The sequence below is a fragment of the Botryllus schlosseri genome, chromosome 1 (assembly GCF_051294905.1).
Source record: "Botryllus schlosseri isolate E-star chromosome 1, Bs_hap1, whole genome shotgun sequence".
NCBI lineage: Eukaryota > Metazoa > Chordata > Ascidiacea > Stolidobranchia > Styelidae > Botryllus > Botryllus schlosseri.
This window is the reverse complement of record NC_137236.1, coordinates 6,446,518-6,462,115: the sequence shown is the minus strand read 5'-3', so window position 1 is coordinate 6,462,115 and position 15,598 is coordinate 6,446,518. Positions and strand designations below refer to the sequence as shown.

The following is a 15,598-nucleotide window of genomic DNA, read 5'->3' as shown; positions in this document are numbered from 1 at the left end:
AGATCAAATCAATGAGTTGCACCTCAAAAATACTAATGTGGACAGGAGATCCTCAAATATGTTAAAGCGGCATGGCCGTAGAATGAATCCACATCTACTGAATACACGTTCCACTAGTGCACTGGATGCAGGAATTGACAAGCATTTTTAAACCACACTGAAGAGCATTGAATACTCATTCTTTCTAGTCGCCCAAAAATGCAAAGAATCATCGCCTTCAAATCTACACATGAGCTTATCAGTCTCTTCACCATCTGAGTCATTTCATTGGCTCTAATTGAACTTTGATTCAATTGTTTGCTTGTATAATTGAAAAGTCTTGAGTACTTTAATTGCGGAGGATCTATTACCTCTTCATCACTGAACGATTTTGTACAATGCATTGCTACTATGTATCATTTTCTGTTGTTTTTACGGCGGCATATCTGATATATCAGACAAGTGCAACGAAAGCAATGGTGACAAATAGCGATGTCGGCAGAATTCGTCGGATGCGTTGATCTAGCCATTATGATTCGCAAATTTCTTCATCTTCAAGTCATATAAAATAAGCCGAGTCAATGACTTGGGTCGAGTCATGCGTAATGACTCGAGTACAAGTCGAGTCAATCCAAATATTGACTCGAGTCGAGTCGAGTCATTTTCCCATTTCAAGAAAATGACTCGAGTCAAGTCGAGTCATAAAAAAATCGTGACTCGAGTCTGACTCGAGTCGAGTCATGACTCGAGTCATTACAACCCTGACTATATGGTTACCGGATTTAGTACTGAGAACGAGAAAAGAGGTAAAATGACCGCATAATATTGACAGATCAAGTACTTCGATGAAACATACGCCTACATATGCATTCTAGGACCAATAGTTGAGTCTACTTAAGCGTAAATCGAAAAAAATCTGCAGTGAATTAAGACAAATTTCCTGTAGAGCATTGTTTTATTGATAAATTCATCAGGGCAATTCACGAAAGATTGTAAACTGCCCCTAAATCCTTAGCTACATGATCAAATATGTATGAATAACTTCGCATAGCAGACTTATCATAAACGATTAACATGGTTGAAAATGAAGGATATTATCAGTCTCATATTATATATTCGCAGGTATGCATATTTACACAATAAAACCAACCATACAATCGATTGCAACCGCACAATGCACATCAAACCGTAGAAAATCAATATCAGAACGGGGGAAGCACCGGCCACAGCGAGCTTCGAGCTGTTCTGTGGCCGGCCACAGAATGTCATGTGAATTTCACAGCTTTTGGGAACTTAAAGAGATTTTCTGACATGTATTTGGTATAAATTTTGCTTTCCAATCCTACACAGTAGCTGACGAATAACCGTGGCGAGTGTCAACCAAATATTCGGGTCTATTTCTACATAAAAAAAACATCCAAATCAACACTTACCAGTTACCAGTTCTGATACTGTCTTCATTGCTTCTAGCTTTCTATGCCATTATTTCCTGTTTTATTTAGAGCGTATCCCCCTTTTATATATGCTCTTCACATCATTTTGTGTGGTTTTATATGATATAGAGACGCTGCCAGATCGTTTCGACCTCTTCCTATCGTTTCATTGTATCGCTGTTCTTATGGTATTTCGGATGAAAATGCTTATAAACTAAGCTTATAAAATGAGCCGTCTCGTGAGCTAAGCTCAAAAATTTCTCACCAGTAGTCAATATCTTAGTAGTACTTGTTATGACTAGTCGAAGTCTCACCCATAAGCGAACACACATTACACTTTTTATTCACGATTGAATGAAGGCAAAAAGCACTTGTGCATTGTCAGGCACAAGTTGCAGATTGCAGACTTTTGATTAGAGTTGACTTCCTGGCCTTCTTGCTGTCTCCAACTGTCTTCCTATGCTGTTCCAAAGCAAGAAGCAGACTGTCTCTTTGTTGTTCATTGTCAGTCAAGATTGCAGCATAGTATGTGCTTAGCTTTACTCCTCGTTCTGCGGCATCATTAACGACTTTGACGGAACTGATGTAGGAGCTCATTCTGGTGTAGTTGAGTTAGCTACGCCCCGTAGCATTCAAAAACATAAAATATGTACCACGACTATGGCCCAGTAAAATCAGACAAAGTAGTGTCCTTGTTGATCTGTTCAGTTGCATTAACGAGGGCGGGCCCCTTATGAAACTTGAATTTCGCTCTACCTGCAGGAGCGTATTTGCCTTATTTTTTCGGGTTACATTGCTTTCAATCGGTGAAAACAAGGCATATACAGCAGAGATGGATCAATTACATTATTTCAGTTCAATTACAATTACAATTACAATTACTTTCATCCCAGCAAACACCCGATCTCCCACGGACTTACGGGTACGTCCACAATTGTGCCCAATCGTCCCACGTCCCACGTTTAGTGACTGAGGACTTGCTAAGTAAGTCACAAATTGACGTCCAATTATGTAACTCCAAGTGACCCCCAGAGGAAGTAAATTTTAGAGTGCTCCTATGCCAGTCACCAATGACCATTCCAGTGGATGTCATAATAGTGTGATGCCTGGATGCCACCTACACAGGAGTTGATTTGGATGTCCCTGCTGGGAAATCGTTTCTAACTCAAATGTGCATTATTCTGCATGCAGTCAATGCTAAATAAGTTGTGTGAATACACTCATGATACATGTGAAATCTAGTGGAGTGAAGCCGTGAATGTTGATATGGTGATGACTTTCCCATCGCGTGGAACTTCACAAGCCCGGCTATCGATCATTGCGGTCGCACAGTGCTAAAGAGACTCTCTGTAATGTGCGATACAGAGACACAGCAGCTTATTTTATCATGACATTACTGGGACGAAAATGCCCACATCAGAACTTGATCATCGTCATGATGGGATTGTGATGACTATTCCAATCGCGGAACTACGCAGTATGCAATCCTCACGGCTATTTCGATAATGGAGTCGAACACGCCTGTTGTTTGAGATTCATTCGACCATAAAACAAGAAGTCTGCCTTCTTCTATTTGGCGAGCATCGCGCATGCGCGTGTAATTCAAGTTGATCAGCGTATGTAGCAATGGCGGAGGGACGAATTTATCACAGTAATGGTTTAGTTCATAATTGGAAACGTTAACAGCGTGGATTGTGAGATTTCTTTATCATGAGTACCGGAAGGGCAGGAAGCTTGGTATTTGAGTGCTATATTTATTAAACAGCAACGGTCTCGATCATCATGAACTGCTGATGCGATATTATGAATTCGACTATATGATTATATAGTGACACGGCTGTAATATCACCTACAAACGAAATTGATCGACCTGCTGCTAATCGGTAACTCATGCAAGCCGATAATTCTTGTAGTACATTTGATACTATACGATAATGTATTGATCATAGAAGTCTGATTTATTGTGCTCTGTTGCATAATGTCTCACAAGCAATAACTTGACATTTTATGTGCATCCTGTGAAAAGTTTTACAAGGATTTCCTAGGGCTGCAGGATCCAATCAGCAAACCAGATGCCGCTATATACTGAATTTTGAAATGTTATGTAGGCTAATAGAAATGTGGAATGTTCCTTTATGGAATGTGAGATTGCTGCATGAATTTGTGGATGCATGAAGATTATTGTAGCATCACATTAACATTTATTTTCGTATTTTTGTGACCACAACAGTATAAAAGTAGGCTGTGGATGGGCCCTAAGGAAGGCTGATTGCTCATGGTCATCTTGCCATCGATAAGAAAACGCAACCTTATTATCAATGGATTATACTATATGGATGGGACATATCTGTGTTTGTGTATACAAAGTTACTTCATTTCTACCAGGAGACTAGATATTGAACAGGCAATGTTATGTAGTTCTAAACTTCAGAGGAAGGCGCCGCAGTGGTGCATTGTTCATGGATCAAGATGTTGAATTATGTAAGTTGAAGTTACGAACTATATATGATGATTTATGATTGTTCATTAATAAGCAATTTATTACCCTGAAAAAAGTGCCATCGATGATGCGGGAATATACTATTGATGGTGGTTCGCAATCGGGCTGCTCAAACGTGCTGGGTGAAACTATAATTTTATTATCAACTGCATTCTTATAGTGGCAAAGAGCGTGTAATTTCAGTAGGCTGTCTTGAAAATAGTCACATACTTGGCTCGAATCATAAGAATTGATACTCGTTCGAGATTTGAGTAACCATACCAATGTGCTCAGCCCTACTGATTAGTCATTATAGTGAGTAGAATGTGGGAATAGTCTAGCTTGAACTTCATTGTCTTTGTTTTTTTTACAGGATATTCTAGATTCCTATGGCTTGGCTTCTTGACAAATGGCTTCACTACAAACATTATAATAATTTTGATTATTTAGATCGGCAATGTCTTCAATTGATAGTGTTCAACAACGTCAAGAACACGGTACAAAGAATGTCTTGTTGACTGGAACCGAAAACATTCGGAAGAACTATTGCCACATGGAACAACCATTGCTGCAAAATCGGTGCTGCGTCATCCTCGGGGAAAAAGTCAAAAAACTATTGAAGGTATAAAACATTGAATGCACTTCATGGAAACCAGAGGCTGTGAAAGTAATCTTCTTTTGAACTGAAGTAGATGTAATGTTATGGATTTATACACACCTACAGGTAACAAATTTGAAGTTGCGTCAAATCTACTCGAAATGGAAGTAGATTATTTTATATGAAACAAAGACCTACCACGCGCAATTGGTCAGCATCTGAGTGAAAACCTCGCCTGTGCACAGCACTATGATGACAATATGTTCACTGTCATTGCGCGTGGTAGGTCTTTGTTTCATCTTAAAGTGCTGGAGTCTACTATTATTCAGTTGAACAAACCTATTTTATGTAGACAAAAAATTTTCTCTATAACCTACAAATTTCTCATTAGTGCGTGTTGTCTCGTGCGTGTAACTGTTTATTCATGAATTGCGCTGTTACTATAGTACTGTATGTCTGTATACTTCATAGTTTGTTATTGTTGCCATTGGTACAATGCGAATTTCATGGTCTGTGATTTTCATTGTTGCATCATACTTTACCTTTTTGGTTTTGCTTTTAAATCTGTTCAAATCCCTTTAGTGTGCCGTTAACTCTTGAAAAGAGGCACCCTAAAAGTCTTCGAGTTCAATAAATATTATTTTACAATGGATATTGTATTGAAAAAATTTAAGCTGTTATTGATATGTTCCAATAATAATCGAAGGCAACATCCTAATTCTGAATTAATTTGACTTCGGCGATGACAGTAGCAACAGCCTACTTATCACGACTATATCAAAACCCGGATTAGGCTACACCGCTCAAATGCACTGTTATCAGATCAATCTTCAGTAGATTTTAAAATACTCCACATTAAACTGTGACACGTCAAAGGTCCACTAGCTGCAACATTAACTCAAAGTTTGACGATGTCATGATGCATCCTATTTCATTATCTCTATAACTCATTATTTTAACAAATTATGCCCAGCACAAAAATAATTTTATTGAAATATTCAAATATGTGATTTAGTGAATAATACAATAGTAAATTACATTCTCGAGATGTTTGTGGAATGCCTGTCTGCAAGCTCCCGTCAAATAAGGCCTACTTAAAAATTATACATTGAATATCCCTATTTTGCTGCGTCGTCAAAAATTCGGAAATTGACCCGCGACCACATTTGAATTTGAAACCTCTGCTGTATATGATGTGACAACAGTATGAATAAGTAAAAGTTGAAATATCTATCTCGTATGCGACTTCAAACAAAATGAATACCAGCTCTACCTCACATCGAAGAATATTTTTTTAGATTTGAGATAATTCCTATTTTATTGTACTTTGAGACAATACATTTGTCATTCACACGATCGTGCGTAGCTACGTCCTGCATGTGCCGTGTTCTGCGATATTACCAATCGATGTTTTTAGGCCTCGCAGTGGTACATAGAATCAAAATTCTAATTCTTGTTGATGAATTAGCGTACAATTTATGTACCCGAAAATATCATCTGTCTTGACTTATCGTTACTCTATTCAGATTCGTGGCAAGCCCTAGTTGTACGTGGTAACTTCCAAATAAAGATGGTCAAAGTATTCATCGTTAGTATCTTACTAGACAGTATAAATAGCGATTTACAAGACATCAAACTACTTCCAACTGTCGACATGGTCAAAATATGGAGACTTGTGGAATGTCGTAGTTGTATGCTGTTAAACAGAGATAGGGAAAGTAATCATTTTCAGCACTCAAGTAGAAATATTTGTAGTGTCAGTAGTCTAGTAGAAGTAAGAGTAACGCAATGTATTTCTACTTGGGTGCAATCACTCAAACAGCGATATACACGGCTTATCAAAACTATTTTAGGTGAAAGTAGAAGTTCTGGAAAGTACTGAAGTATGTACTTGAGGTGTTTCCACAATTTAATTTGATTGACGGGTTGCATACTCCGTATCACAACGTCAGAAGCTCTCCGCACGCAAGTAGACATGGTAGTATCGTCATAAATTATCACTCGAGCACAAGTAGAAGTAGCAGTTCACAAGACATGTCACAATTAATGCATGAGGAAATAGAAATTGAAGCTCTGACGCAAATTATGTCAGCAGAGTGGCTCTACAAATGATTTGCTGACATTGTTGTATATGTTTCAGGTAATACAAAGACCAAGAAGAAAACTGTTGTTGCAACCAAGTTTATTGCGAATACGCGCTTCCGCTCTTAACATGATGCGGTGCAAATGATGCATCGTTTTGTAATATGCAAAGTAAATGATTACTTATGATTGCTCCATGCTTATCCCTGTTTTAGTTGTATTAGCAGTTGTACTTTTTCAAATTCTTGTGACACGTTTCCTTCTAATTTCTCGTATGCACTTCAATTGAAATGTTTGTAATGGTAATTTAAAATTGACTTAGAACTTGCTGTTATATTCAAAATCCCACTGACACATTTATTGATAGTGATTTCCAGATCGATATTTCACGTAAGCCTGAACTTTGTTAACGAATAATAGTTCATTAGTTAATGTTGTACATTGTACTTGTATTTTGGAATTGTCGTTTTCCAGTAACCCAATATAAACAGTTTGTTAGCTTATATGATGTTGAATTCCATGTAGTTGCACCAGGTGTGGAGGAGGTCGTCATGAAGATGATAAAGCGGTCTCCATAGGGAGTCCTGATTTGGTAATCCTGAGGAATAGAACAGGTGGCAAATGACATGTCCATAGGGAGTCACGTCACGTCCACAGTAGGTCTGACGCATCCATAGGGAGCCACGTCACGTTCACAGTAGATCCGTATGGAGTCACTTCACGTCCACAGTAGGTCATTTTAGACGAACTCAGGAAGTGTTTAGGACGCTCCTAGTTGTCGACAAATCCACTCCAGGGAAGTAACACTGGGCGCCCTGCGGCTATTCCGCAGGAAGTCAACTGGAAATCGAGTGTTTGCTGGGATGCATGTTTCAATTACATTACAATTACAATTACTCCATGCTAAAAATATCCAATTACAATTACAATTATAATTACTCCTTGCATGCTTCAATTACATTACAATTACAATTACAATTGCTGCTGTTGAACATGTAATTGGATAATCATAAATTCAACCATGCTCCTTGACAACTGTAGCGTCGTATTTAACAACAATTCAAGTCTAGTTCAGATTGTGTAGTAATAAATGCGTTTATGTGCGTACATAGTATGCTATGTAAGATGTCATTGTGACGTAATATAAGCGTGTTTTGTATGCTCGGTAATTATGGCTCACGTAATTGGAAATGTAAAATGTTATTTACCTAATTTCCTATGGGTTCGGATTAAGGATAGGGTGTAGTATGTCGTTGAAAAAGTATTATAATATATGCACGTGTTGGATTTGCGTATATAGTATATAATTAAAGAAATAATATTATTTTTATCGAGGGACGTAGGAATTAGGATGAGGAGTAAAAACAAAACCGTGCTTTGTCAGATAAGACGTTATATAATATCCAGTGGTCTGGTTAGTTAGCCAGACGAAGTAACGATGCAGCATCGTGATCTGAAATCGTATTGTAGATTGCCAACCCACGGATAGATGCGCAAGATGTGAGTCACGGATGAATGCACCGACAAACCTACTGCAGAGCCGGCTAAAGGCAGCAAACTTTGTAGTCCTAGAGCTGGCGATCCATGCGTCCAAATTTGATGCATCTGGTCTTTATCGTAAGCTATTGATGTACTAATTCCGAAAATACAAAATAAAATCTCGTCAAGACAACGTAACTGCTCCAAAATAGCCGTTTAAGGCCGACTGTTCTGAAAAGTGAGAGCGCTGCAGCAGCATGACCACAACAATTACCAATTACGCCCAGCGATTGTTCAGAACAATGCCGATTCCCAGACTTTCACGACTATTTTGGGATGGTACCATTGCCTGGAAATATACTTTTATTGCGGAATCAGTGCGACACTAGCTTTCGATTAGGACCATACATATCAAATTTCGACGCTTGGATCGCCAGCTATGGGACTATCAATTCTGCTGCTTTTAGCCGGCTCAGCAGTTCGCTTCTAGGCGTATTCAATCGTGAGTCACGTGTTGCGAATCCATCCGTTGGTTAGTAATCTAAATATTGTATACAATGGCAACCGAGGCCAGCATAGCGGTAAAAATAAAAAAAAAACTTCGCCCGCAAGGGCGCAGTCAAGGGCTTCCGCGAATGGATCCACCAAATTCCTTGTCGACATTTAAAGAGAATGCATTATAAGTCAATTATTTTATGTTGTGCTTGTCAGGTCTCAATAGCAATTTAATGTAATTGAAATTGTAATTGAGCAAAATTTTTGTCAAATTAGAATTACAATTACAATTACACAAAATAAAAATGCTTCAATTACAATTACATTACAATTACATTGAAAAATGTAATTAATTACATTCAATTACAATTACAAATTACAATTGATCCAACTCTGATATACAGTCGGGCTATTCGAAAATAACTTTTTGTTCGGATTCCAGCCATTTCACTGATTAAATTGTCAGGTTACAATAACAAAACTTGCATACCAAATTTGATTCAATTCTAACAAGTCTAAGCTTCTGCATAGCCAATTAGGTTTTTTAATTTGTTACGTAAAATTAAAAAAAAATCAATTTTTTTTGTCAACTCCATGAAATTGTCGAGTTGTCTTTAAAAAGGATGCAAAACGAATTTGTCTCGATTCCAACCCGTACAAGCGGAGTTATTTGAGTTTTTCGTTGGTAATCCTCGGATTATCCTTGATCGGTGATAATCCGAGGATTATCAACGAAAAAATCAAATAACTCCGCTGCTACGTGATGGAATTGAGTCATATTTGTTTTGCATCATCTCTGAAGACAGCTCAACAATTTAATCGGGCTGACGAAAAAATTTAAAATTATTTGTTTTTAAATTTTTTATTGTAAATTAAAAATTTTAATTGGATCTGCGGAGCCTTATACTTGTTAGAATTGAACCAAATTTGGTGCGCAGCGTTTGTTAGGGTAACCTGGCAATTCTAATGCCTGAATGGCTGGAATCCAGATGGAAAAGTTATTTTTGAACAGCCCTAATATACAGCAGTTTCCTCCTCAATAAACCAGTCATGCTTTAAAAGCTTTCGTGAAGCAGCTTTGAAAACTTGTTCATCATGCTCCTTGTAACTCAACATGTCCTGGATTAATCTTAAGTCATTACCGGCTGCATCACGACCCAGGCAAGGATATAAAAGAACTAAAAATAAATTGAAGCGATGCAGTAGTACCACTTCTTCAGATTTGTAATGTAACTGATAAGCCCACATGAACATCTGAGCATAAAGGATTGCTGTCATCCATGTAGCATGGTGTGTTGCACCATGTTTGTGATGATGTATATCTTCACCTGCACCGAAAAGAGCAAGAGCATTAGTCACACCGGGGCCTACGATATTTACGGCCTTATCTGGTACATTTCACTTGCAAGAGCTAACAGGCCGATGCTCACAAAACAGAAATTCGCTATTACTCTTGACGTAATAATGGGCGAAAGTTTTGACAGGACGATTGCTCTCAACGTGACAATCGGCGATTGTCTCTATTTCGCTTCTCACTCCGGACTCTTCGCATTTTGAAGCGAGTTTTCGAGTTGAAGGTTGACAGCTATGTTTAAGCTGCTGTTTTACCGTCTTGTACTATTAGGCAGGCTATAGTAATGCGATTGAAATACTCTGTAGCAGACCCCTCAAGTTTGAGTTGAAGTTTTTGAGCTCGTCGCCGCGTTTGAATTGTTACAGGATGATGCCGTGATTTGCTAAATGCTCCAGGAACGATATTCCGTATAGTGGAAAACGTTTAGCTGTCGTTTTGATCGGATTACAGCGAGACGTAGGATACCGCTATGCAGTGGTTTAATAATTCTTTACGGTGCGTATTATGTATGTGGTGAAGAATTGGTGGCGAGCTTCATGTGGCGTTTCTTCCAGTTACTGTTTGTATGTATTGTATATACTTGGTGACTCAGGTTTAGCTTAAAGTATAATAATTGATAATGGTCAATAAATGCTATGTTTATGGTTGTATGGCTGGATATTTGACAACTAAACAAAAAGTTTCAATTTCCATTTGAGGATTTGGAGGTACAAAAATGGATATCTTTCGTGGATGGACGTGATTGGAAGCCAACGAAGAATTCTGTAATTTGTGCGTTGCACTTCGAAGAATCAAAATACATAAAGACTGTGGCTTTCGAAAAAAAACTCCTCTTGGATAGAAAACCAGTTCCTATCATCCGATCGGAGCCTGAGCTGCAACGGCCTTCATTGATCCCTACTATGACCCCTTGCAGAAAACCACCGAAGAGAAGGATATTTCAGAATGATCAGTAGAAAGATTTTGAGCTGTCTGATAAAATGAGGAGTTTATAAGATTTGACCGTGTCCCACACTCCAGAAAGCTATATACCGTATACAGAAGAGGGTAATCAATATGTAATTTTCTACCTTATGGACTTCCCGAAATATCTCAAAAATGTATTATTAGACAAATCCGAGCACAATTTACTGGAAGAACTTTTCGAGCCAACTTTTTAGGTGCATCATCACCCGGCGGATTTATTGCATGGAGCGATCTTCACAAAATCAGGGAATCTCATGATAATGATTCGAATTTGCGGAAAGCGCCAAAAGTGATATATATGCCTCGTTACATCCAAGCAATAACAAGCAGAATGTCAACTTAGCTCTTGCTCCATTCTATGAGTCGACTATTGCAGCTTGCAAAAGTTACTTGCCTCTCACGGAAGATATGGCTTCATTCTTGAACCTGATTAATGTGTGGGGGGAGGTTTCTGGTTGGGCAACAGAAGTTACCAATTCTGAACAGCTCTGTTCCATCCTAAAAATTGACGTCAAGCTCAAGTCATTTTTACCATTTCAAAAAAGTTATTGAAGAAGTGGCTATTGAAATTACCGAATCATTTCTATCTCCTTACAGTGAGACGGTGTCGTGCGTAGTTGCTGGGTAAATTGTAAGCAAGTTCATGCTATTCCGACTTACTCGATCGTGGGGGACTGCTTACTCCCGCAGAACCACTTGCTGTGTTTGTTTCATCCAGTTTTTCTTATCCTAGATTGCTCTGATAAAATCATCTTCCCTCACCCTAAGTCACAGTGAATAAGTTTTGCATCGTTTTTTTTTTTTTTTTTTTTTTTTTTTTTTGGAGGGGGGGGGGGCTTTGCACTTTGCATGTTATGATCATCGAGATCAAGCTTTGAAATTGACGACAAAATCATTGCAATAACAAGCAGAAGCTAGTTAATGCCTCTGTGAGAAAAATGCTTTAAAAACGGACTTTAAAACAACGACAGTTGAGCAAGACGTTGCTTGCATTCTTCGGTGATGCATTTTATTCTCATTACCGGTACTTATGGCCGTAGCTTGTATTCTGCAAGTTTGTTTTTGATACAAGTTGGTTATTGCAAGTAGTTTCTAATATGACATGTGTACCAATTATTCTTCACGTGCTTGAATTGATTTTACAATGCAATAAAATGGTTTACATGAGCAATGAGCATGTCGGTGTATTCTCACTACTTAGCCTACTTCTGCAATCGGTGGATAACTGCATCCACGAGGCTCTCTCTTGTCACTTTCTGACGGTAAGGTACTGATTTGACCTGTTGTACGAATATACATACAGCTTATCTGAGGCGATGCGTCTGGTAGCGAGAAGCGAAATCGCGCAGAATCGCGATTTTACGTTTTGTGAGCAGCAGCGTGTTAGCTCTTGCAAGCATAATGTACCAGATAGGGCCGTGAATATCGTAGGCCCCGGTCACACATTGTCTGTAGTTGTCCCGTGTGAAGAAATCTTTTCTGGTCAGTAGTAGCTTGAAATCAACATTCATTGCTGCTCATTCTTTAAGACATATAGGAATAGTCAGAGTCTTGAATTGCTGTTTTCCGTCAGTACTGCTCAAGCTCTTCTTAATGTGGGCATACCATGTGATCACGCCATCTTTCGTGCAGGCTTTGAAGTGATCGCACCAAATGTGATTTCTGCATTTTCGCAATTTTAGCTATTTTCCACACTTCCATTACATCATCCACCTCCACATTGCATAATTCGCGAGTAGGGGATGACTGAGGACAATGCTCTTTCAGATCAGGGATATATAGAACTCTATACATCCCTGTTTCAGATGCAGAAAGTAACTCATTACTGCTCGTATAGTAGGTAATCTCGAGCCACAGATGTAATCGCCAAGTATATCCGACCAAGTACCGGTACATGCTCAGATTTAGATCTTGTTCTTCGCTGCGGCACGTGTACAATCTCTCACCGTTTTACCCCTGCCATGACTGCAATATTGTTGCTCCAAATCATAAACTACTGCTAACGACTCTAAAGCATTCGAAGAACACGTGTTACTGTAGTACTAATGATTGCTGTGATATAGCCAATCAAGGTTTACAGATTTCTGCATTGAGAAATAATATCAAAACTATAATTCTCAATAAATTACCTCTGTTCAGTTGTGTTCAGTTTATTGTTAATCCTTTATCGTCAGCAAGGATCGTATCATACCAGTACTCAAAAAAATTATGTCTGGCTACTCGACTGGGATCATTGTGCCAAGTCCTAGTGGTCAAAGCTTTGTAATTAAAAAACGTTCTTATTTTCTAGACTAGGGGGAGATGTGGTACCGATGGATCAAAAATTGCAAAATGATCTCTGGCCCTCAAATCTTCAGCCGAGAATAGCAGATCTTTTGCTGTCTCAACACTTCGATACAAGCTCTACCTATCGCGGACATTTGCATGAATATCCGCCGTTTCCAAAAATATTTATAAACGTTTAAAATTTGTTGCTCGAGCGTGTCATCGGTCCCCACCCGGTGGGTCCAAAGGCACACGACCATGGGACCTATAAGACATACGCTCAAAAACTCAAATTTGTTAACTTGTTTTGTTGTGTACCATAAGCTAAGCTACAGCAAGCGAATGAAGAATGTTTCGTCACGACCTTCAAGAATAAAATAGATTATATCAACTCAAATGTTGGCATAAATCATGTTTTGATTTACGCCCGAACTTACAAAATTAATTCCACATACATATTACCCGCAAATCGACATTTTGACTTTCAAATACCTCGTAATAGCGACAAAACACCACAGGTAACTATATGATTTACAGCCTATATATATATGTAGGAGAGTTTCTGTTTGTTAATCGATTAGTTGTTCCATCTATTTTGCTTTATTTGGCTATGGTGGCATAGGTCCCCCTCCCCATAAATATTGTAATTGAATTGAAAATAGTCCACTCGACGATGGTATTGATTCAAAAAATATGTGCCATTATATACCCTGATACAAACCCTATACTTCACATCAAAAATTATGGCGGGTTTGTTAGTCTGAAAGGTGATATAGAAAAATGCAAATGTCGATCCGAATTTACTTTACACCCCCTAAAACGTAAATCATTCGTCACAGACCCCATAAATCACGCAGGTCGAATTTTTGTGCATGTGAGGAAAGATTCTGTCAGCATGTAATTGAAGACAAATTCCCGGAGTGTGATGATCGAATTATCATGGAGAATTTCTCAAGTATTTTCGGTCCCAGTGATCCATCGGTACCACATCTCCCCTACATGTACGATGTAGTTTTTTTCCTAACTAAATTGAAATGATAGTTTTTCAAAATTATATTAAAATTAGGATTACTCGATTCGCTAAAGAGATAGAGCAAAAATCTAGTACAGTGCATATCATATCTGAGTTCATTCTTATATGAACGAGAATAGCAAATGTCTGCACAACAAGCTTGGTTAGTTTTTCACGGTACAATTCTCCTTTAATATATTCAGGGACAGCAGGAATGGGATTATAATTAAAATGAGAGCAAATGACATTTCACAAATTGGTTCGAATTAAATTACTGGCATTCTGCTATAATTAGTCTAATAAGACCACAAGAATTATCTAGTTGTCGAATTCTGCTGGTAATGAACATGGCAGAGCTTATGCCATTTTCAACACCACACTTTGTGAGACATTACAGTTGTTAAAAAAATTGCTTTTACCCTTCTTTTGCTCAACTCTAGAGCGATATAGACAAACTTCCTGCCTTTGAAAAATTCATGAAATCAAATGACTTGTTTGTGACTCAAACCGCGATGAAGACTGGTCTCTGACGCATTTTGACTTTCTGATGCTTATTCACAAGTGCCTGGAATGAACGCCAAATTAATGCTCGCATTTACTGCCGTGCCCGTGATACGTCTGCCATCGTATCGATATCACATTTCGAAAGATATACCAGCATCAGCCATGAGAGGCGAAAAATATCGACAATATCTGCATGGACACAACGTGGTCACTGAAAACGATGCTACTGCTACACTGGAAATATTGATAGGCTTCTTATATCTTACAGGTATCCATATGTACCCTTTCTAGTTTATTTCATGTCCAGGCATAACATTGACTGGAAGCTGTTGTTTTAGAAATATGACCTAATCTAGAAGAATAACGAAGTTATCAGTGAAGGTGCTCGGTATCAGTTTTGGATCAAAATCCCGAAATTGGGCTAGCTCTAGCTATAAAAAGGAGAGACGGACTTTCAGCATTCCCGTGGCCACTTACTGGCCACAGATATTGCGTGGCCGGCCATGCAAAGTGCTATTCCTTGGCCGGTGCAGGAGCTCGTGCTCTTTCTCTTCTATCTGTTATTGAACAATATTACATCACGTTACTTATCGCATAGTTATAACCCAGTGGGTTCTAAAATTGTCATAAGAACTGGACGAAACACCTGCATCACGGTAACAGAATATCTCCCAAAAGTTGCAACTATTCGTCATTTTGCGTTTTCCCGAAAATAGAAACTGCACATAACTGCTCATTAGTAGACTACTGGGTACCTCCATCAAATCAACTTTCCGAAACCACAGAATTAACTGGACTACTTTTCAGGTCTGTGAGTTGTCTTCAAAATCGCTAGCTCCACTCGCAACTCGGTGGAGATTTATCTCGTCACTTCTACTTCAAATCGAGTAGCAAGATCGGACCACTTTTTATCGCTCTGCAATCATCACGCCTCGGAACTGTCAAACCAAAC

At 38.6% G+C, this 15,598-nt stretch overlaps 1 long non-coding RNA gene across 1 annotated transcript; it reads left to right on the top strand.

The window, feature by feature from the left end:
- Positions 1-2,638: 2,638 nt before the first annotated feature.
- Positions 2,639-7,074, top strand: LOC145433503 (uncharacterized). The gene is made up of 3 exons (XR_013913120.1): positions 2,639-3,893; positions 4,342-4,513; positions 6,630-7,074. It is a non-coding gene; the product is annotated as an uncharacterized LOC145433503 (long non-coding RNA).
- The last annotated feature ends 8,524 nt before the right edge of the window (positions 7,075-15,598 follow it).